The 25,084-nt window shown below is 45.2% G+C and overlaps 1 pseudogene; it reads right to left on the reverse strand.

Moving 5' to 3' along the window:
• Positions 1-2,201: 2,201 nt before the first annotated feature.
• LOC124024999 lies at positions 2,202-24,104 on the reverse strand (annotated as a pseudogene).
• Positions 24,105-25,084: the final 980 nt, after the last annotated feature.

A 25,084-nucleotide genomic window follows, 5' to 3' on the forward strand; every position in this document is an offset into this window, starting at 1 on the left:
ATCTCTTACTCCCTCTCTCTACCATCTCCTACTCTCCCTCTACCATCTCTCTACCATCTCTTACTCTCTCTCTCTACCATCTCTCTACCCTCTCTTACTCCCTCTCTCTACCATCTCTTACTCTCTCTCTCTACCATCTCTTACTCTCTCTCTACCATCTCTTACTCTCTCTCTACCATCTCTTACTCTCTATCATCTCTTACTCTCTCTCTACCATCTCTTACTCTCTATCATCTCTTACTCTCTCTCTACCATCTCTTACTCTCTTTCTCTCTCTCTACCAGCTCTTACTCTCTCTCTACCATCTCTTACTCTCTCTCTACCATCTCCTTCTCTCTCTCTACCATCTCTTACTCTCTCTCTACCATCTCTTACTCTCTCTCTACCATCTCTTACTCTCTATCATCTCTTACTCTCTCTCTACCATCTCTTACTCTCTATCATCTCTTACTCTCTCTCTACCATCTCTTACTCTCTTTCTCTCTCTCTACCAGCTCTTACTCTCTCTCTACCATCTCTTACTCTCTCTCTACCATCTCCTTCTCTCTCTCTACCATCTACTCTCTCTCTACCATCTCTTACTCTCTCTCTCTACCATCTCTTACTCTCTCTCTACCATCTCTTACTCTCTCTCTCTACCATCTCTTACTCTCTCTTACTCTATCTCTATCATCTCCTACTCACTCTCTACCATATCTTACTCTCTCTCTACCTGACATCTCTTACTCTCTCTCTACCTGACATCTCTTACTCTCTCTCTACCATCTCTTACTCTCTCTCTATCATCTCCTACTCACTCTCTACCATATCTTACTCTCTCTCTACCTGACATCTCTTACTCTCTCTCTACCTGACATATCTTACTCTCTCTCTACCATCTCTTACTCTCTCCCTACCATCTCTTACTCTCTCTCTACCATCTCTTACTCTCTCTCTATCATCTCCTACTCACTCTCTACCATATCTTACTCTCTCTCTACCTGACATATATCTTACTCTCTCTCTACCTGACATATGTTACTCTCTCCCTACCATCTATTATTCTGTCTTTTGTTCTCTCTCTCTTTTTCACTCTTTCTTTGACACACACATTCACACACTGGAATGCACGTATACGTTATATACAGACACACAAAAACATATAGAATATATAGATTGTCGGTGTGTTTGTCCTCTTACAGCCAGGGGAGGGAACATATTACATTCTCTTCCTGCCTCTGCACATGTCTTGTTAATGCTGTCCATATGCACCTTGGCGTCGTTGGCTGTCTATAAATACGCAACAGCCACATTTGGAGGCATTTAGTGATGTTAAGTCCAGAGGTAAGCTCCAGTGCTTAGAGGCTGATCATGTGTGCCGATGCCAGAGTTTAATCCTCTAAGTCAAAGGTATTGTAGCTCCTTCAACACACCCAACACTTGTTTTTATTCTGCCACTAGGGGAGCCACATGGTCAACATTCTCCTTCCCTTTGCTGCGGGATGTTGTTACGTTAACGGTTTCAGAACCTGTTTGCTGCTATTGGTTGACTGCAACAAGAGGCAGTAGTAAAGTCAAGGGCTTTTTGAGATAGTTCAGTGTTTGCCTTGACATTTTTGTAATTTTTTATTTTTAAGAAAATGTGCATTACCAAGGCTCTTTAAGTTATTTTATTCTTAGTGCTATTAGAAGGCAGCAGGTTTTAGAAAGCGTCAAAGCCACTCTGGAAACCAAAGAAAAGTGAATCGACCACCACTGAATATCTAGCAACCCCTGGAACATCAAGTGTTTCTGGAACATATTGTTATAAGGTTGTGCAGGGTCAGGAATAGGAATAGTAGTGACTGACAGGAGGGTTCTCCATGGAGGGGCTTCTCATCATAACACTCCTCAACTGGTCCTTGTATACAACTGGCAAGGCCACATCTCATAAGCACACATTCTCTGAACTGCCTCTGGCGCTAACAAAACCCCTACATTTTTTATACATAAAACAGACAGAAGGATTGCTTTTTCCCCAAAAGGTTGAGCAGCAACAAAAGTGCGGCATTGCGTATATCAGAGAACATGCACTGTCGAGTAAGGTTCAGAATACAACCACCTGAATGGGTCCATTATACTAAACAATGCCTTAAAAATCACCAGCACAGCTTAAGCAATGTCATTTGGAAGTCCTAATCTAATGGTTTAAGATAGGTACAAGTGGATGCGTACTACGTTGTCTTTGTGGGAGGGGAGCTTCATCCCATAGTCAATGAACTGACCATAGTCAGACCACAGGAAGTAAGACTGATGCACCAAAGCTTGTGATTACAGGGCTAAGTGTGGTTACGTTCTTTATTTTGGTCAGGAAGGGAAGCTTGTGGAAGTCAGGATGAGGTCGGAGCAGGGTGCTGCTTTACTCTCGTTTCCACGGTTCCTCCTCAACAAGAGAGAAATCTGCAGTGTTGGGGTGGCCGTTGGGGTGGCCGTTTCCATTGCCCATGGATACCTGCAAGCAATTACCAGGGACATCTAACTGTAAGACCAAGGCACAGTCATATTGAAGCTGTCAAAGGGTTTGAGCAGAGAAACCAAGGGGTAATACTTGCAGGCCATCCTTTTGGTTGAATTTGGTTGGTCGGTTGAATTTTGGTTGAATTGGTTGAATTTACTGGGATTCCCGCAAATTTGGTCCCAATAGAAAGAAAAGAAAAGAAAGAATATTCTCTGAGTACTGAAGCGACAGCAGATACAGAAGATAGATTGAATCCTCTTTGAATACTGAAGCGACAGCAGATACAGAAGATAGATTGAATCCTCTCTGAGTACTGAAGCGACAGCAGATACAGAAGATAGATTGAATCCTCTCTGAATACTGAAGCGACAGCAGATACAGAAGATAGATTGAATCCTCTCTGAATACTGAAGCGACAGCAGATACAGAAGATAGATTGAATCCTCTCTGAATACTGAAGCGACAGCAGATACAGAAGATAGATTGAATCCTCTCTGAATACTGAAGCGACAGTAGATACTGAAGATGGATTGAAATGTGTTTTCTCACTGACAGGAGACTGTAAAACATTGATGAGTCAGTTTTGTTTTCTATCTTGGCCATGTATTTTATGGATTCTCTGCCCAACAGAATTACCGGGACAATAATGTTGAATAAGAAAACAACTAAATTACAGTATAAAACAGGGATTAGTAATTGTCCCATGCAAGCAAAGCAATAGAACAATGATCCATGACAAATGGATCAGTAAAATGCTCTGAAAATAAGAGCATGGACTTTTCATTGAGTTTTTGGTCTAAAACATAGCTAGCTACAGTAGAAAGAAGGATTTTTGACAGGTCCATAATATGTCTGCCACTGTTTAGATAAACATGATGAAATAGCAGTCTTCATGTGTACCACTAGCCAGACAATGTTGATTTAAAAATGCGCCCTAAAAGTGAATCGAATCATGTAAGCAGGGCTGCCACAAATACATGTCCAATGAAGAAAAAGAATCCCACTCATGTCACAGGTTATTACAAGACATAGGAAGAAAAGGAAAGTGAGGAAAAATGTTTTCAAAAGAAAAATTATGTCAAAAACATAACATCCGAATGATAGTAAACTGTCGAGCAAAAGTACACAGGTATCACAAAAACTGCTTTTCCATATAGTGAGTGAGTGAGTAAATAAATATAAGAGCATATTTATTTAGTTTCTCCACCTTGAAATATTGTTTTCTCCAAAATAACTGTATAAGGTGACATCAATGTCTGTCGACATACCAAATGACAAGAGAAGGAAAGGCAGCCGTTACGGGGGAGTCTACATGCACGTCTCTATATCCTTAAAGATGAAATGTACCTTGCAATCATCTATCATGACTGTGCTGTGGGCTGCAGCGTAAACACACTGGTTGGTGTTGTTCTCCAAGAAGGATTGGGATTTTGTCAACTCAAATTCATCAACTTTTTGCGCGGCGTCAAACGCATCGAGCTCGTCTTTGGACAGGTGGTAAACGATACCGGCCCCATAGGAGTCCCCAACCACGTTGACGGAGGTTCGGAACCGATCCCTGTATTTTTTTTAGGGTGGGGAGGCAGACACAGAGACAGACAAGTGCAGAAGGTAATCTCTCGGGGAACAAAGCTGAGGACAATATTTTGAGGAAGACCAGAGTTTTATCCTGAGGTAACAAGAAGATATTGTGTGTGTGTGGAAACATTCTCTGTATGTGTGAATGCAGGTACAAGTGCAAGATTGAGTACTCACAGCAGCCAGTCAACAGCCACCAACAGACTGATGTCTTGGGTGGGTAACCCAACGGCTGTTAGGATCAGTAGCATGGTCACCAATCCAGCACTGGGGATACTGGCCGCTCCCACACTGGCCAAGGTTGCTGTCAGGCTACAGTCAGGATGAGAGATCTCAGTCAATTACACACTGGCCAAGGTTGCTGTCAGGCTACAATCAGGATGATTGATCTCAGTCAATTACACACTGGCCAAGGTTGCTGTCAGGCTACAATCAGGATGATTGATCTCAGTCAATTACACACTGGCCAAGGTTGCTGTCAGGCTACAATCAGGATGATTGATCTCAGTCAATTACACACTGGCCAAGGTTGCTGTCAGGCTACAATCAGGATGATTGATCTCAGTCAATTACACACTGGCCAAGGTTGCTGTCAGGCTACAATCAGGATGAGAGATCTCAGTCAATTACACACTGGCCAAGGTTGCTGTCAGGCTACAGTCAGGATGAGAGATCTCAGTCAATTACACACTGGCCAAGGTTGCTGTCAGGCTACAATCAGGATGAGAGATCTCAGTCAATTACACACTGGCCAAGGTTGCTGTCAGGCTACAATCAGGATGAGAGATCTCAGTCAATTACACACTGGCCAAGGTTGCTGTCAGGCTACAGTTAGGATGAGAGATCTCAGTCAATTACACATACATTAATTTCAACCTTATAGTGTAGGTACATGAATACATTTTTTAGTCAAGATCAATACGTCATGTATAGGGCACCTTGTTTTGAACAATCATGTCACATGACCTGAATTTGAACCTTTATTTAAAGGGTTTTCAACAAACGGTCCCTTTTCTTATTATGTCAGATGGGCCAGCAGCATCCTCCAGCACCATTCTCCAGCACCGTCCTCCAGCACCATCTTCCAGCACCATGCTCAGTTAATTGCTTTTATTTTTGGTGTAAATCTAATGTCTGGAAAAGGCTTAAAATAAAGATTAAATCCTAGGTCATGTGACATGATAGTCCAAAACACAGGGCCCTAGTCATGTAGGATTAGAAGTGTCCTACCTGACAGTGACGATCTGGCCGTAGTCGAGGTCGATGTTATTCATCTGGGCGATGAAGATGGCTGCCACGGCCTCGTAGCGCAGTGCCGTCCATGTTGATAGTGGCGCCCACGGGGAGCACGAATCTCGTCACTCGCTTATCGATGCCCAAGTTCTCCTCCAGACAGCGGAATGTGACTGGCAGGGTACCAGCACTGAGAGACGGGTACAGAACTCGTACTTAATACATCTTTTTTAAATATTTTACCTTTATTTAACCAGGCAAGTCAGTTAAGAACAAAATCTTATTTTCAATGATGGCCTAGGACCAGTGGGTTAACTGCCTGTTCAGGGGCAGAACGACAGATTTGTACCTTGTCAGCTCGGGGGTTTGAACTTGCAACCTTCCGGTTACTAGTCCAACGCTCTAACCACTAGGCTACGCTGCCGCCCACAAGACTTGGAATGGTATTAAACACTGAATTGACATAATATCTATATTATGCATTGAGCATTATGTTCCCTCAAAGGGGGACTTTTAAAGGGTCCTACTTTAAGCAGTAAGATTAGTCAACAAGAGTCTAACTACATTGTGGTAGCTAAGCTCTACAAATCTGGTGTCATGCATGAAGGTATCAGACGATCCGTGAAATGTGGACACCCCTCTAGGGCATCTCTGTTGCTGTTATCATCTCAGTGTGAGCTTCGGCTGTGGCTCACAACCTACTCTGTCATACAATCTATAAAATAGGTTGGGCAATGCAGAGTCCTTAATATAAATGAACTATTTATCCTAACCTAAGCTGAGGTTTTTAATCTTTGAAAGCAACTTTGCACTGTGTGCACCACGAATAACATTACTCTTGTTTTTAGTTTATCTGTAGAGTGGAGACAAAACAAGCAAGGTCAAGGCATCTTGTTTTGTCTGTCTTATCGTAAACAAGCAGAATGGGTTCAGAATGGGTTCTAGAATGGGTTCTAGAATGGGTTCTAGAATGGGTTCTGGGAAAGGCAATAATAAGTATGACAGAGGGAAAAGGGAGGGTGACAGAGAAGAAGCGAATAGGTTAGAGAATAGGTTAGAGAATAGGTTAGAGAATAGGTTAGAGAATAGGTTAGAGAATAGGTTAGAGAATAGGTTAGAGAATAGGTTAGAGAATGGGTTAGAGAATAGGTTAGAGAATAGGTTAGAGAACAGGTTAGAGAATAGGTTAGAGAATAGGTTAGAGAATGGGTTAGAGAATGGGTTAGAGAATAGGTTAGAGAATAGGTTAGAGAATAGGTTAGAGAACAGGTTAGAGAAAAGGTTAGAGAATAGGTTAGAGAATAGGTTAGAGAATAGGTTAGAGAATAGGTTAGAGAATGGGTTAGAGAATAGGTTAGAGAATAGGTTAGAGAATAGGTTAGAGAATGGGTTAGAGAATAGGTTAGAGAATAGGTTAGAGAATAGGTTAGAGAATAGGTTAGAGAATAGGTTAGAGAATAGGTTAGAGAATAGGTTAGAGAACAGGTTAGAGAAAAGGTTAGAGAATAGGTTAGAGAATAGGTTAGAGAATAGGTTAGAGAATAGGTTAGAGAATAGGTTAGAGAATAGGTTAGAGAATAGGTTAGAGAATAGGTTAGAGAATGGGTTAGAGAATAGGTTAGAGAATAGGTTAGAGAACAGGTTAGAGAACGGGTTAGAGAACGGGTTAGAGAACAGGTTAGAGAATAGGTTAGAGAATAGGTTAGAGAATAGGTTAGAGAACAGGTTAGAGAAAGGTTAGAGAATAGGTTAGAGAATAGGTTAGAGAATAGGTTAGAGAATAGGTTAGAGAATAGGTTAGAGAATAGGTTAGAGAATAGGTTAGAGAATAGGTTAGAGAATGGGTTAGAGAATAGGTTAGAGAATAGGTTAGAGAACAGGTTAGAGAATAGGTTAGAGAATAGGTTAGAGAATGGGTTAGAGAATGGGTTAGAGAATAGGTTAGAGAATAGGTTAGAGAATAGGTTAGAGAACAGGTTAGAGAAAAGGTTAGAGAATAGGTTAGAGAATAGGTTAGAGAATAGGTTAGAGAATAGGTTAGAGAATGGGTTAGAGAATAGGTTAGAGAATAGGTTAGAGAATAGGTTAGAGAATGGGTTAGAGAATAGGTTAGAGAATGGGTTAGAGAATAGGTTAGAGAATGGGTTAGAGAGTTGGTTAGAGAATAGGTTAGAGAATAGGTTAGAGAATAGGTTAGAGAATAGGTTAGAGAATAGGTTTGGGTCTTGTACCTAGATGCTGTCCCAATAGCGGTGACCCAGGCCTGAAAGATTCCCATGAAGAAGACATAGGGATTTTTCTTCACGATGACTAAGTATATTAGCGGTAGAAATATGGCACCGTGGATGACAAGGCCCACGATCACGGTCACCATGTACATTCCCAGTTGCCTGGCAACCATTTCCAGATCATCGATTGAGATGATCTTCCCACAGATGAGACAGGCGATACCGAAAGGGGAATACCTGGGAGAGACCTTGGTGAGATTAGTTTTGCAGTTTGGTAAAACTAATGAAAGGTCAATAGTGGTATGTAATTGGGAATATTGGGGCAAACATGTACATTGGGGGCTAATTTCCTGTAATAAATAACACTTTTCTCCTTTGGCCACAGTGACTAGAGTGGACTGCCTAGAATGCCTGTTATTTTAGAGGAGAGGGGGGTAGAGGTATATAACTCTAGAGAGGATAAGACTTACCACATAATCATGCCAACAATCCTCATGACGATCTCGTTGAGAACGTTAAAAAACTCCAGCATGAGCTTGGCCTTTTCTCCCATCTTCCCCATGATTATCCCGAAAGCCACAAAGAAACCGATCAAACCTACAGTTTCAAAAGGAGGCAAAAAGTGTCAAATCAATTATCTGGACTGCTAAGACAATCATTCATTCCAGTTAAGAGCATGTTTTCTATAAGTGTACCAACCTAGCACATTCATCCCACTCTTGTACTGAAGAGCCCTTTTGATGGTAAACTGTGGTGGACCCCTGGTCCTGTTGGTAGGTACGGGGACTTTTGTGGTGACTGTCTGGATCTGCTGGAAGCAGGCCTGAACCAGGTTTTCTGGGAAAAGGTTTCGAATTAGATCGAAGAAGGCGTCCAGACTGGAGACGTCGTCGTTCTTCTTGCCAGGCCCGAGGTTGGACTTCAGCTTGGGGTTACCTGGGTGGATGAGCAGCACCAGAATGACACCCAGAGCGGCAGCGATGACTGTGGTGGACATGTAATACACCATGGCTCGGGTGCCCAGGCGGCCACTGGACTTGGCATCCAACCCTGCCAGTCCTGGAGTAGGAGAGAGGTGAGAGAGGCCCACAGTTCAACAACCGGTTACGTAAACTACAGAAGATATGCATTCCAGATACTCTAGTGATAAATGCAGTGGCGGCTGCTGAGGGGAGGAAAGATCATAAAAATGTCATGGAACAGAGGAAATGGAACGGAACCAAACAGGTGTTTGATGTGTTTGAAACCATTCCACTGAAAGCTCATAAATGGGGATCCATAATAAAGAACTAATGGGGATCCATAATAAACACCAGGAAGAGTAGCTGCTGCCTTGGCAGGAACTAATGGGGATCTATAATAAACCCCAGGAAGAGTAGCTGTTGCCTTGGCAGGAACTAATGGGGATCCATAATAACCCCAGGAAGAGTAGCTGCTGCCTTGGCAGGAACTAATGGGGATCCATAATAAACACCTGGAAGAGTAGCTGCTGCCTTGGCAGGAACTAATGGGGATCTATAATAACCCCCAGGAAGAGTAGCTGCTGCCTTGGCAGGAACTAATGGGGATCCATAATAAACCCCAGGAAGAGTAGCTGCTGCCTTGACAGGAACTAATGGTGATCTATAATAAACCACAGGAATAGTAGCTGCTGCCTTGGCAGGAACTAATGGGGATCCATAATAAACCCCAGGAAGAGTAGCTGCTGACTTGGCAGGAACTAATGGGGATCTATAATAAACCCCAGGAAGAGTAGCTGCTGCCTTGGCAGGAACTAATGGGGATCCATAATAAACACCTGGAAAAGTAGCTGCTGCCTTGGCAGGAACTAATGGGGATCCATAATAAACCCCAGGAAGAGTAGCTGCTGCCTTGGCAGGAACTAATGGGGGATCTATAATAAACCCCAGGAAGAGTAGCTGCTGCCTTGGCAGGAACTAATGGGGATCCATAATAAACACCTGGAAGAGTAGCTGCTGCTTTGGCAGGAACTAATGGGGATCTATAATAAACCCCAGGAAGAATAGCTGTTGTGTCACGAACCTCGCCGAGGATGGTGCCTCTTCCTGTTCGGGCGGTGCTCGGCGGTCGTCGTCGCCGGCCTATTAGCTGCCATCGATTCCCTTTCCGTTTGTTTTTGGTTATTGGGTAATTGGGTACACCTGTTTTGTATTAGGGTTTGTTTGTAGATTATTTAAGGGCACTAGGCCTGCTGGGTATTTGTGCGGGCTTGTTTTTGTTACTCTGTGTTTGATGGTGTGAGGTATTCGTGTATTTATTCTCCGGACTATTTTGTCCTGTTGTTTGGACTGGCAACTTATATACGCCCTGTGTGTTGGCGTGACTGTTTTGTTGCGCTGGGGAATAAATTTGAAAGAAAGACTGAACCCTGCTCTCTGCGCCTGATTTCACCCACCACTCCTATTTGATCGTAACAGAAGCCCGCACCTTTACAAATGGAATCAGCAGGAGCAGCGACCACCCCTCTCCCCACTATGGAGGAGCGATTTCAACATCACACAGCAGTCCTCCATCGGATTGGCACCGCGATGGACCAGATGATGGAGAGGATGGAACGATGGGAGAGGAGTGGTTTACCGACGTCTACCCCAGCTCCCCCACTGCCGACACCACCTACTCCACCTACGTCGTCCTCTGGGTCCGGCGCACTGCGTCTCTCCCCCCTGAGGGAGTACGATGGAGCGGCGGCTGGGTGCCAGGGATTTTTGCTCCAGCTAGAGCTCTACCTGGCTACCGTGCGTCCGGCTCCCTCGGGTGAGGAGAGTGTGAGCCTCCTCGTCTCCTGTTTAACGGGCAGGGCCCTGGACTGGGCTAACGCGGTCTGGAACAGTCCAGACTCGGCTCGGGACAACTATCTGGAGTTCACCCGCCGTTTCCGAGCTGTGTTCGATCATCCACCAGAGAGTAAAGCGGCGGGTGAGCGACTGTTCCACCTCAGACAGGAGACAAGGAGCGCACAGGACTTTGCGTTGGAGTTTAGGACCCTAGCTGCTGGTGCTGGGTGGAATGACAGGGCCCTGAAGGACCATTACCGGTGTAGTCTCCGGGAGGACGTCCGCCGGGAGCTAGCTTGCAGGGACACAACTCTCTCCCTGGATGAACTAATAGACACACTTCGGACCGGTGCTGGAGGAGATCCTCTGGGAGTCGAGATGGTCGGCGGAACACTCCTCGGCCACCCCAGGTGAGTAAGCACCAAACTCACCCAGAGCTCCCTGTTGGTCACATGTTTTTGTCAATTTTTTCCCCTGCGTTTTTTCCCCTCTCTTCAGCATAAGGCGCTAGTCGATTCAGGCGCAGCTGGGAGTTTTATAGATCGCGGACTCGCCTGTAAATTGGGTATTCCGTTAGTGCAGATAGACCCACCTGTCCCCGTGCACTCCTTAGATAGCCGACCATTAGGGTCAGGGCTGGTCAGGGAGGCCACGATTCCGCTGGACATGGTAACGCAGGGGAATCATAGGGAGAGGATCAGTTTCTACCTTGTTGATTCACCTGGGTTTCCGGTGGTGTTGGGTGTTCCCTGGCTGGCTATTCACAATCCCCTAATTTCCTGGAAACAGGCGGCTCTTCAGGGGTGGTCAGACGAGTGTTCAGGTAGGTGTATAGGAGTTTCCATCGGTGCCACGACGGTGGAGAGTCCAGACCAGGTTTCCACCGTGCGCATTCCCCCAGAATATGCCGATTTGGCTATCGCTTTTAGTAAGAAGAAAGCGACCAAATTACCACCCCATCGACGGTGGGATTGCGTGATAAACCTCCAGGAGAACGCTGCACTTCCCCGGAGTCACGTGTACCCACTGTCACAGGAGGAGACACTGGCTATGGAGACATATGTCACGGAAGCTCTGAGACAGGGGTACATTCGGCCCTCCATGTCACCCGTCTCCTCGAGTTTCTTTTTTGTGAGGAAAAAGGAGGGAGGTCTGCGTCCATGTATTGATTATCGAGGTCTCAATTCGATCACAGTGGGTTTTAGTTATCCGCTACCTCTCATCGCTACGGCAGTGGAATCATTCCATGGAGCGCGTTTCTTCACAAACTGGACCTCAGGAGCGCGTATAATCTGGTGCGTATTCGGGGAGGAGACGAGTGGAAAACAGCGTTTAGTGCCACATCAGGCCACTGTGAGTACCTCGTCATGCCGTATGGGTTGAAGAATGCTCCAGCCGTCTTCCAATCCTTTGTAGATGAGATTCTCAGGGACTTGCACGGGCAGGGTGTGGTAGTCTATATTGATGACATTTTGATTTATTCTACCACACGCGCCGCGCATGTTTCCTTGGTGCGCAAGGTTCTTGGGCGACTGCTGGAGCATGACCTATATGTCAAGGCTGAGAAATGTGTGTTCTCCAAACCAGCCGTTTCCTTCCTGGGTTATCGCATTTCCAGCTCGGGATGATGATGGAGTGTGACCGCGTTAACGCCGTGCGTATTTGGCCAACTCCGACCACGGTAAAGGAGGTACAGCGGTTTTTAGGGTTTGCCAATTACTACCGGAGGTTTATCCGGGGTTTTGGCTAAGTAGCGGCGCCCATTACCTCACTGCCGGTGCGTCTGCGGTGGTCAGCAGAGGCTGATGGAGCCTTCAACCAGTTGAAGGCACTGTTCACTGGGGCTCCCGTGTCAGCGCATCCGGACCCTTCGTTAGCATTCATAGTGGAGGTGGATGCGTCCGAGGCTGGGGTTGGAGCCGTGCTGTCTCAGCCCTCGGGCACGCCACCTGCGATTTCTTTTCTAAGAAGCTGGGTCCGGCAGAGCGGAACTATGATGTGGGGGACCGGGAGTTATTAGCTATGGTAAAAGCCCTGAAGGTGTGGAGACACTGGCTAGAGGGGGCTAAACATCCTTTTCTCATCTGGACTGACCACCGCGTCAGGCTAGTTGGGCCATGTTTTTTTACACGTTTTAGATTTACGATCTCTTACAGACCAGGCTCCCTCAACACTAAGGCCGACGCGCTGTCCTGTCTCTATGATTTGTATTTATTTTTATTTCACCTTTATTTAACCAGGTAGGCAAGTTGAGAACAAGTTCTCATTTACAATTGCGACCTGGCCAAGATAAAGCAAAGCAGTTCGACAGATACAACGACACAGAGTTACACATGGAGTAAAACAAACATACAGTCAATAATACAGTATAAACAAGTCTATATACAATGTGAGCAAATTAGGTGAGAAGGGAGGTAAAGGCAAAAAAGGCCATGGTGGCAAAGTAAATACAATATAGCAAGTAAAACACTGGAATGGTAGTTTTGCAATGTAAGAATGTGTAAAGTAGAAATAAAGATAATGGGGTGCAAAGGAGCAAAATAAATAAATAAATGAAATACAGTTGGGAAAGAGGTAGTTGTTTGGGCTAAATTATAGGTGGGCTATGTACAGGTGCAGTAATCTGTAAGATGCTCTGACAGTTGGTGCTTAAAGCTAGTGAGGGAGATAAGTGTTTCCAGTTTCAGAGATTTTTGTAGTTCGTTCCAGTCATTGGCAGCAGAGAACTGGAAGGAGAGGCGGCCAAAGAAAGAATTGGTTTTGGGGGTGACTAGAGAGATATACCTGCTGGAGCGTGTGCTACAGGTGGGAGATGCTATGGTGACCAGCGAGCTGAGATAAGGGGGACTTTACCTAGCAGGGTCTTGTAGATGACATGGAGCCAGTGGGTTTGGCGACGAGTATGAAGCGAGGGCCAGCCAACGAGAGCGTACAGGTCGCAATGGTGGGTAGTATATGGGGCTTTGGTGACAAAACGGATTGCACTGTGATAGACTGCATCCAATTTGTTGAGTAGGGTATTGGAGGCTATTTTGTAAATTACATCGCCAAAGTCGAGGATTGGTAAGATGGTCAGTTATACAAGGGTATGTTTGGCAGCATGAGTGAAGGATGCTTTGTTGCGAAATAGGAAGCCAATTCTAGATTTAACTTTGGATTGGAGATGTTTGATATGGATCTGGAAGGAGAGTTTACAGTCCAACCAGACACCTAAGTATTTGTAGCTGTCCGCATATTCTAAGTCAGAGCCGTCCAGAGTAGTGATGTTGGACAGGCGGGTAGGTGCAGGTAGCGATCGGTTGAAGAGAATGCATTTAGTTTTACTTGTATTTAAGAGCAATTGGAGGCCACGGAAGGAGAGTTGTATGGCATTGAAGCTTGCCTGGAGGGTTGTTAACACAGTGTCCAAAGAAGGGCCGGAAGTATACAGAATGGTGTCGTCTGCTTCGTCTGATACCGAGGACCGGTCCATCGAACCCACTCCCATCCTTCCGGCCTCTCGGCTGGTGGCCCCAGTGGTGTGGGAGGTGGACGTGGACATCGAGCGGGCGTTGAGGGTTGAACCTGCGCCTACACAGTGTCCGACTGGTCGAAGTTACGTACCGCTTGGTGTCCGTAATAAATTGATTCGGTGGGCCCACACACTACCGTCTGCGGGTCATCCGGGGATTGATAGGACAGTGCGGGGTCTTAGGGGGAAATACTGGTGGCCCACCTTAGCTAAGGATGTGAGGCTCTATGTCTCTTCCTGTTCGGTATGCGCCCAGAGTAAGGCTCCTAGGCACCTTCCTAGAGGGAAGTTACAGCCCCTCCCGGTTCCACAACGGCCATGGTCCCATCTCTCGGTAGATTTCCTTACTGATCTTCCCCCATCCCAGGGGAACACTACCGTTCTGGTCGTTGTGGATTGGTTCTCTAAGTCCTGCCGTCTCCTCCCATTGCCTGGTCTCCCTACGGCCCTATAGACTGCAGAGGCTCTATTTACCCACGTCTTCCGGCACTATGGGGTTCCAGAGGATATCGTCTCCGATCGGGGTCCCCAGTTCACGTCCCGGGTTTGGAAGGTGTTTATGGAGCGTCTGGGGATCTCGGTCAGCCTTACCTCTGGTTATCACCCCGAAAGTAATGGGCAGATGGAGAGAGTAAACCAGGAAGTGGGTAGGTTTCTGAGGTCGTATTGCCAGGACCGGCCAGGAGAATGGGCGAGGTACGTCCCGTGGGCAGAGTTGGCCCAGAACTCTCTTCGGCATTCATCCACGAAGATGTCGCCATTCGAATGCGTACTGGGTTACCAGCCCGTCCTGGCTCCGTGGCATCAGAGTCAGACCGAGGCTCCTGCGGTGGAGGAGTGGGTACAGCGCTCTAGAGAGACCTGGTGGGCAGTCCAGGATTCTCTCAGGCATGCCAGTGAACGGCAGAAGAGAGACGCTGACCGCCACCGCAGTGAGGCCCCGGTGTTCGCACCGGGGGACAGGGTCTGGCTCTCGACCCGAAACCTGCCCCTCCGCCTGCCCTGCCGGAAGCTGGGGCCGCAGTGTGTGGGGCCATTTAAAGTCCTGAGGAGGATAAACGAGTTGTGTTATAGATTGCAACTTCCCTCTTATTATCGCATTAACCCCTCGTTTCATGTGTCTCTCCTCAGGCCGGTGGTAGCTGGTCCCCTACAAGACAATGAGGTACCGGAGGTCCCTCCACCCCCTCTGGACATCGAGGGGTCCCCGGCGTACACAGTACGAGCTATTCTGGACTCGAGACGCCGGGTGAGGGGCCTGCAGTACCTCGTGGACTGGGAGGGGTACGGTCCGGAGGAGAGGTGCTGGGTACCGGGGAGGGACATTTTAGATCCTTTCCTCTTGAGGGCTTTCCACCGCCTCCACCCGGATCGCCCCGCGCCTCGTCCTCCAGGTCGTCCTCGAGGCTGGGGTCGGCGCGCTGCGGGAGCCGCGCGTCAGGGGGGTACTGTCACGAACCTCGCCGAGGATGGTGCCTCTTCCTGTTCGGGCGGTGCTCGGCGGTCGTCGTCGCCGGCCTATTAGCTGCCATCGATTCCCTTTCTGTTTGTTTTTGGTTATTGGGTAATTGGGTACACCTGTTTTGTATTAGGGTTTGTTTGTAGGTTATTTAAGGGCACTAGGCCTGCTGGGTATATGTGCGGGCTTGTTTTTGTTATTCTATGTTTGATGGTGTGGGTTATTCGTGTATTTATTCTCCGGACTATTTTGTCCTGTTGTTTGGACTGGCAGCTTATATACGCCCTGTGTGTTGGCGTGACTGTTTTTTTGCGCTGGGGAATAAATTTGAAAGAAAGACTGAACCCTGCTCTCTGCGCCTGATTTCACCCACCACTCCTAGTTGATCGTAACATGTTGCCTTGGCAGTAACTAATGGGGATCCATAATAAACACTAGAAAGAGTAGCTGCTGCCTTGGCAGGAACTAATGGGGATCTATAATAAACACCAGGAAGAGTAGCTGTTGCCTTGGCAGGAACTAATGGGGATCCATAATAACCCCAGGAAGAGTAGCTGCTGCCTTGGCAGGAACTAATGGGGATCCATAATAAACACCTGGAAGAGTAGCTGCTGCCTTGGCAGGAACTAATGGGGATCTATAATAACCCCCAGGAAGAGTAGCTGCTGCCTTGGCAGGAACTAATGGGGATCTATAATAACCCCCAGGAAGAGTAGCTGCTGCCTTGGCAGGAACTAATGGGGATCCATAATAAACCCCAGGAAGAATAGCTGTTGCCTTGGCAGGAACTAATGGGGATCCATAATAAACACCAGGAAGAGTAGCTGCTGCCTTGGCAGGAACTAATGGGGATCTATAATAACCCCCAGGAAGAGTAGCTGCTGCCTTGGCAGGAACTAATGGGGATCCATAATAAACCCCAGGAAGAATAGCTGTTGCCTTGGCAGGAACTAATGGGGACCCATAATAAACACCAGGAAGAGTAGCTGCTGCCTTGGCAGGAACTAATGGGGATCTATAATAACCCCCAGGAAGAGTAGCTGCTGCCTTGGCAGGAACTAATGGGGATCCATAATAAACCCCAGGAAGAATAGCTGTTGCCTTGGCAGGAACTAATGGGGATCCATAATAAACACCAGGAAGAGTAGCTGCTGCCTTGGCAGCAACTAATGGGGATCCACAAGACTAGCTGCTGCCTTGGCAGGAACTAATGGGGAAGAGTCCTTGGCAGGAACTAATGGGGATCCATAATAAACCCCAGGAAGAGTAATAAGGAACTAATGGGGATCCATAATAAACCCCAGGAAGAGTAGCTGCTGCCTTGGCAGGAACTAATGGGGATCTATAATAATCCCCAGTGAAGAGTAGCTGTTGCCTTGGCAGTAACTAATGGGGATCTATAATAAACCCCAGGAAGAGTAGCTGCTGCCTTGGCAGGAACTAATGGGGATCCATAATAAACCCCAGGAAGAGTAGCTGCTGCCTTGGCAGGAACTAATGGGGATCCATAATAAACCCCAGGAAGAGTAGCTGCTGCCTTGGCAGGAACTAATGGGGATCCATAATAAACCCCAGGAAGAGTAGCTGTTGCCTTGGCAGGAACCTGCCAGGAACTAATGGGGATCCATAATAAACCCCAGGAAGAGTAGCTGCTGCCTTGGCAGGAACTAATGGGGATCCATAATAAACACCAGGAAGAGTAGCTGCTGCCTTGGCAGCTAATGGGGATCTAATAAACCCAGGAAGAGTAGCTGTTGCCTTGGCAGGAACTAATGGGGATCCAGGAAGAGTAGCTGTTGCCTTGGCAGGAACTAATGGGGATCCATAAGAGTAGCTGCTGCCTTGGCAGGAACTAATGGGGATCTATAATAAACACCAGGAAGAATAGCTGTTGCCTTGGCAGGAACTAATGGGGATCCATAATAAACCCCAGGAAGAGTAGCTGCTGCCTTGGCAGGAACTAATGGGGATCCATAATAAACACCAGGAAGAGTAGCTGCTGCCTTGGCAGGAACTAATGGGGATCCATAATAAACCCCAGGAAGAGTAGCTGCTGCCTTGGCAGGAACTGCTGCCTTGGCAATGGGGATCTATAATAAACCCCAGGAAGAGTAGCTGCTGCCTTGGCAGGAACTAATGGGGATCCATAATAAACCCCAGGAAGAGTAAACTACCCCCAGGAAGAGTAGCTGCTGCCTTGGCAGGAACTAATGCTAATAAACCCCAGGAAGAGTAGCTGCTGCCTTGGCAGGAACTAATGGGGATCCATAATAAATCCTGCAGGAAGATCCATAATAAACCCCAGGAAGAGTAGCTGCTGCCTTGGCAGGAACTAATGGGGATCCATAATAAACACCAGGAAGAGTAGCTGCTGCCTTGGCAGGAACTAATGGGGATCCATAATAAATCCCAGGAAGAGTAGCTGTTGCCTTGGCAGGAACTAATGGGGATCCATAATAGACTCCAGGAAGAGTAGCTGCTGCCTTGGCAGGAACTAATGGGGATCTATAATAAACACCAGGAAGAATAGCTGTTGCCTTGGCAGGAACTAATGGGGATCCATAATAAACACCAGGAAGAGTAGCTGCTGCCTTGGCAGGAACTAATGGGGATCCATAATAAACACCAGGAAGAGTAGCTGCTGCCTTGGCAGGAACTAATGGGGATCCATAATAAATCCCAGGAAGAGTAGCTGTTGCCTTGGCAGGAACTAATGGGGATCTATAATAAATCCCAGGAAGAGTAGCTGTTGCCTGGGCAGGAACTAATGGGGATCCATAATACATCCCAGGAAGAATAGCTGCTGCCTTGGCAGGAACTAATGGGGATCCATAATAAATCCCAGGAAGAGTAGCTGTTGCCTTGGCAGGAACTAATGGGGATCTATAATAAATCCCAGGAAGAGTAGCTGTTGCCATGGCAGGAACTAATGGGGATCCATAATAAATCCCAGGAAGAGTAGCTGTTGCCATGGCAGGAACTAATGGGGATCTATTATAAATCCCAGGAAGAGTAGCTGTTGCCATGGCAGGAACTAATGGGGATCTATAATAAATCCCAGGAAGAGTAGCTGTTGCCATGGCAGGAACTAATTGGGATCCATGATAAATACATATGATGGCAGGGTTCTGGTCTCCCACCTGTGATGAGACTGGAGATGATCAGAGGCAGGATGAGCATCTTCAGCATCCTCATCAGGATGTCTCCTGGGAACGAGATGACCATGACCACATCAGGGGGGAGCGGCGACATGGGACGCAGTAGTATTCCAGAAACAGAGCCTGTGATCACACCTAGAACACAGAGAGAGAACCCACAGTCATATCAACTGGACCTCTCATTGGTTTTCTGTTGCATGATTTAGAACCACACACCGGGCTATTTGTATTCATACACATCAGCTAGTGTTTATACCCTGAACACAACAAGCTCTACCTCGGCTCTCACTACACTTTCACCCACAAGTTTTAGGCAACCTTATGCACTGTGAGGGATGGGAGGTGACTAAGTGCAGAAAAACTAAATTATATCAAAACTAAATTATATCAAATCCAACACTTTTCATTGTTAAAGATTCAATCCGGGATCTTACTAATTTGTAACATATTGTACGAATTTGAATTTGTAACATAAAATGTGAGTTGCAAAAAACAAAAATACAAATAAAACTTGCTTTTGGTAATTCAACATACAAAATAGATGACATAGAACACAATTGCGCACAATTTTCAGGAACCCATTTCGGCTCATTAGTATTAGTTTCAAAACTACTGACTGAAAGTATACACATCTAAACAACAGGCTAACTTACCAAGACAGTAACAACCAGACACATCTAAACAACAGGCTAACTTACCAAGACAGTAACAACCAGACACATCTAAACAACAGGCTAACTTACCAAGACAGTAACAACCAGACACATCTAAACAACAGGCTAACTTACCAAGACAGTAACAACCAGACACATCTAAACAACAGGTTAACTTAACAAGACAGTAACAACCAGACACATCTAAACAACAGGCTAACTTACCAAGACAGTAACAACCAGACACATCTAAACAACAGGCTAACTTACCAAGACAGTAACAACCAGACCCATCTAAACAACAGGCTAAGTTAACAAGACAGTAACAACCAGACACATCTAAACAACAGGCTAACTTACCAAGACAGTAACAACCAGACACATCTAAACAACAGGTTAACTTACCAAGACAGTAACAACCAGACACATCTAAACAACAGGCTAACTTACCAAGACATTAACAACCAGACACATCTAAACAACAGGCTAACTTACCAAGACAGTAACAACCAGACACATCTAAACAACAGGCTAACTTACCAAGACAGTAACAACCAGACACATCTAAACAACAGGCTAACTTACCAAGACAGTAACAACCAGACACATCTAAACAACAGGCTAACTTACCAAGACAGTAACAACCAGACACATCTAAACAACAGGCTAACTTACCAAGACAGTAACAACCAGACACATCTAAACAACAGGCTAACTTACCAAGACAGTAACAACCAGACCCATCTAAACAACAGGCTAACTTACCAAGACAGTAACAACCAGACACATCTAAACAACAGGCTAACTTACCAAGACAGTAACATCTATACAACAAGCTAACTTACCAAGACAGTAACATCTATACAACAGGCTAACTTACCAAGACAGTAACATCTAAACAACAGGCTAACTTACCAAGACAGTAACAACCAGACCCATCTAAACAACAGGCTAACTTACCAAGACAGTAACAACCAGACACATCTAAACAACAGGCTAACTTACCAAGACAGTAACAATAAACAACAGTAACACCAAGACAGTAACATCTATACAACAGGCTAACTTACCAAGACAGTAACATCTATACAACAGGCTAACTTACCAAGACAGTAACATCTATACAACAGGCTAACTTACCAAGACAGGAACATCTATACAACAGGCTAACTTACCAAGACAGTAACAACCAGTCACATCTAAACAACAGGCTAACTTACCAAGACAGTAACATCTATACAACAGGCTAACTTACCAAGACAGTAACATCTATACAACAGGCTAACTTACCAAGACAGTAACATCTATACAACAGGCTAACTTACCAAGACAGTAACAATACAACAGGCTAACTTACCAAGACAGTAACAACCAGTCACCTCTAAACAACAGGCTAACTTACCAAGACAGTAACATCTATACCACAGGCTAACTAAAGACAGTAACATCTACCAGCCACCTCTAAACAACAGGCTAACTTACCAAGACAGTAACAACCAGTCACCTCTAAACAACAGGCTAACTTACCAAGACAGTAACATCTATATGACAGAATAACTTACCAAGACAGTAACAATCAGTCACCTCTAAACGACAGGCTAACTTACCAAGACAGTAACATCTATACAACAGGCTAACTTACCAAGACAGTAACATCTATACGACAGGCTAACTTACCAAGACAGTAACATCTATACGACAGGCTAACTTACCAAGACAGTAACAAGCAGACACATCTATAGGACAGACTAACTTACCAAGGATGGTGAGGAAAAGGACCAAGTTATTCATGATTTTGCTGCATATTCCCCAACACATAGGCTGAGGAGGCTCCACGATGGGCTCCAAATGGCTTTCATGCATTCTGACCTCCACTTGCCTCTGCATTGTGTTGGCACTAGAGAGAGAGAGAGAGAGATAGATGGGAGGTTTATTCATTTACTCCTCCTTGACCCATAATGCCTAGCTGTGTCGACAGGTATTACCATATTTGCTCCAGTGTAAAGGTCACTGATGCAGCACACCATAAGAGTTTGATGTGGCTTCTTGTCCATCTAAAATAATGTCTCGGGAACTGATGGCAAACAGAATGATACTGTATTCATACTATCACAAAGATGTATGAGGGAGAGGAGACTGAACGAGTGGGTAGACAGAGAGACATGGGAGATGTGAGTATGTAAATCATTCTAATTATATTTTTCCAAATAATTTGTATATTGTCAAAAACAATGATCTGTACTCTTATTTGTTGTATTAATTTGTGAGGGTGACCCCATTTCCCCGACTTTGAATACTACTGACGTAGCCCCTCGTATTAGTGAAAAGGCTCCACTTGAAACAAAGAGTTATTTTTAGAGGATTCACCTATTGGGACAATTCAAAGTGTGCCACCTTCTTTTCTAAGAGTGTACCTTGGGGCTTGATACCTGATATTTAGGCTTCAACGTACACCAGTTATTATTATTTTATTTTTTACTTAACTAGGCAAGTCAGTTAAGAAGAATTTCTTATTTACAATGACGGCCTACCCCGGCCAAACTCGGACAATGCAGGGCCAATTGGGCACCGCCCTATGGGACTCCACCTCTTATTAGTGAAAGGGTTCACGGCCGGATATGATGCAGCCTGGATTCAAACTAGGGACTGTAGTGACGCCTCTTGCACTGAGACGCAGTGCCTTAGACTGTTGCGCCCCTCAGGAGCCCACCATGACTTGTGTGTTAGTACAGTATGTGTGTGTGTCCAGTGTCTGTCGACAGCAACGGACTTAAACTTAACCTCTGTTATCTCTGCCCTCTGATCTGGGTCAGTCTGAGGATGCAGTGATTTTCCAGTGAATGGAGCTTCTTCGTAATCTTATTCCTCTGAGATGGAAGTCTTCCTTTTCAGGTCATGCCCCCATCTCACACTCCTCACACTCCTCCCTCCATCTCTCTACCTAATCGCCTCATCACGTCACCACAGCAACAAGTCTCCCAGCTTTGTTGTGGTCTGGCTTATTAAAAGCTCTTCAACTTAAAAGTCCCCGACCGTCCCTACTCCTAGCATCATTTAAATCACATCTCTTGGTGTGTATAACCTTGTGTGCTGTTGCGTAACTTTGTTCCCCCCGCCATTCTGGTACATCCGTGTGTTGTCACCGTGTCCCGTATTGTTTCATATTTACACTAACACACACTGTCAATACCGTCCATTTCCTGAGATGGAGCTTTCTGCTGGGTCCCCCTGCTACACTCTTACACTGTCCTAAAAATGAACAGCTCTGTACCCACTGGCAAAATATCTCTCGGATTGAGAGGAAAATGGAGTTTGGCGAAACTCCCTGTTTCTAAAACCACCTTGAGTGAATCTGTAACTGGAGTAACTGCTTGTATTGCTGTATTACTGTTTACATCCACAGAACCAAAGACGTGACGGCGAGGCAGTTAATAGGTTGTGACTGGCAAATCAATCAGAGGCTGTCTGACACACAGTGCCCGGACATAAGCCTGTTAAGGCTGACAAAATTAGCCTGTCAAGCACACCAGTGGTTTAGTTACATAACCTCTCAGGGGTGACCCAGGAACTGTCAAGGTGTGCCAAGCTGCGATTAGACCGTCTTGAGCAAGGGATTACTGTTTGATTCACAGATTCAGAAATACAGACTCACAATACATACAAATGAAATCACATATTTAAAAAACACAATTATTCACACAGCTCTTTGGCAAGAAATGGCCCCCTCACCAAGAGTCATCCATACTGCCTATCTGCTCTATGGTGCATCAGTACCAAAAGCTTTTCAAAGCCTAAACAATATATCGCTACAGTCAACTGAAGCCTGACTGTAGCAATTGTGAAGCACTTGAATCAGGATCCAGAGCACATACGATTTGCTAATGTCATTATGTGTCTCATTAGATAGGGTACATCTCATTGAGCTGGATGGTTCTCAAGGCCACCTGGCTGGGTTGGTGCAGATGAGGTCAAAGGGGAGAGTGTCTCAGCTCTCTCACCAGAAAGGAATGACCTCTGATTACCAAAGGTCAAATGACAATACATGAAGAATGATCAGACAAGTCACAGACGCCGGAGCATTTTCCCTTTTTGCGTCAGGGGACAACAACAATACTTTAGCATAATACTGTGATGAGGAAATTCTACTCAACAATACTGTTAATGCATAAAATACTGTGATAATACTGATGAGGAAATTCTACAATACAATAATGCAATACTCAACAATAATGTATAATACTGTGATGAGGAAATTCATAATGCTGTGATGAGGAAATTCTACTCAACAATACTAATACTGTTGCATAATACTGTGATAATGATGAGAAATTCTACTCAACAATACATAATACTGTAGCATAATAATGCTAATACTGTGATGAGGAAATTCTACTCAACAATACTAATACTGTTGCATAATACTGTTGCATAATACTGTGATGAGGAAATTCTACTCAACAATACTGTAGCATAATACTGTGAGATGCAAACTTTCAATCATACCTTCAAAAATCCATGACAGCAACTGCCTCTATAATAAATACAGCACGGAAAAGTAGAATGTAGAAGGTTTGAAGAGAAACATTCTGGAGCGCTTCAAGAAAATGTTTCAAACCTTTCATATTCAATTAAAAACCTTTACATTTAGCTTACCTGTAGTTGTTGTCTGTAATGTGGAATGGAAGGTGGCGTACTAAAGAGTCACTACTCAGTCAGCCATGGGCTGCAAGGATAGAGTCAAAGAAAGGAAGGGAAATTCACGGTCTATCCATCTTGGAGATTCAGTGAAGATCCACAAACGTATGAAGGTCCCCCCTTTGCCCCTTAAATAAGGGAATGTAGAAATCTGGAGGCTCTGCGGGAGTAGATCTCAAGAAGAAAGCCAGCAGCACCTTCTCAGCATCCAATCGAAATACAATTAATTAATCAGCAATGCCCATGGAAGACTAAGAATGGTATCCACAGTCACTGAAGACAACTCATCCAAGCATGTGTGTAGACCTGAAGTGACCAACCTGCAGGCTGGACTGTGGGCTCCACGTTCAGCTTAATTGTAAGCAGCGAGTGAAATCCTTGGTGCCCTCCTCTTTCTCCTTCTCTACCTGTCTAATCCGTCCTTAAAGCATGCGCTGTAATGCTTTTCCCTCGGATGTGAGGCGGGATAAAGACGCACGACATTCTGAAACAATCAAAGCAGGCCTGCAAGCCAAGTGCTGAAGAAAAGCAACACTTGGCCGTTGCATTGAAGAGACGTGTGGGTTGTATAGCCAACCCAGATGTAAACAATGAGGACAGGGAAGTTGGAGTAGTAATGAATCAGACAAGATGGGCTCTTTCAACTCACACTTTTAGAAAAAAGGATCTAGAACAATAAAGGATTCCTCAGCTTGTCCTTGCAGTTTAGAAGAACCCTCATTCCAGGTAGAACATTTTCTCCATAAAAAGAAGCCTTTTAGAACCTTTTCATAGACAGGTGTCTATATATGTCCAATCAATTGAATTTACCAAAGGTGGTCCCCAATCAAGTTGCAGAAACATCTCAAGGATGATCAATGGAAACAGGATAAACCTGAGCTCAATTTCGAGTCTTATAGCAAAGGGTCTAATACTTATGTAAATAAGGTATTTCTGTTTTTTCTTTTAAATACATTTGCAACATTTTCAAAAAACCTGTTTATGCTTTGTCATAATGAGGTATTGTGTAGATTTTATTTTTAAATGAATGCATTTTAGAATAAGTCTGTGATGTAACAACAGGTAGAAAAACATTGGTTATCTTGCTCTAGGACACCCACAGGCCTCACCAGACTTGTCTGAAGGTCCCCCGGTACCAGTTGAAAAATGAATGGAGGTATATACATACGGAGAAAGTTTAGTGCCAAAAATAATGCGTTAAGTACCAATAAAAAAATATGTATATGTTTCCTGATCATTCTTATATCTCTCAGATAGAGGACAGACACTTTAGAACAAACTTCCTTTAGATTGTTTGG

The sequence above is a fragment of the Oncorhynchus gorbuscha genome, unplaced genomic scaffold, assembly GCF_021184085.1.
Source record: "Oncorhynchus gorbuscha isolate QuinsamMale2020 ecotype Even-year unplaced genomic scaffold, OgorEven_v1.0 Un_scaffold_2113, whole genome shotgun sequence".
Lineage (NCBI taxonomy): Eukaryota > Metazoa > Chordata > Actinopteri > Salmoniformes > Salmonidae > Oncorhynchus > Oncorhynchus gorbuscha.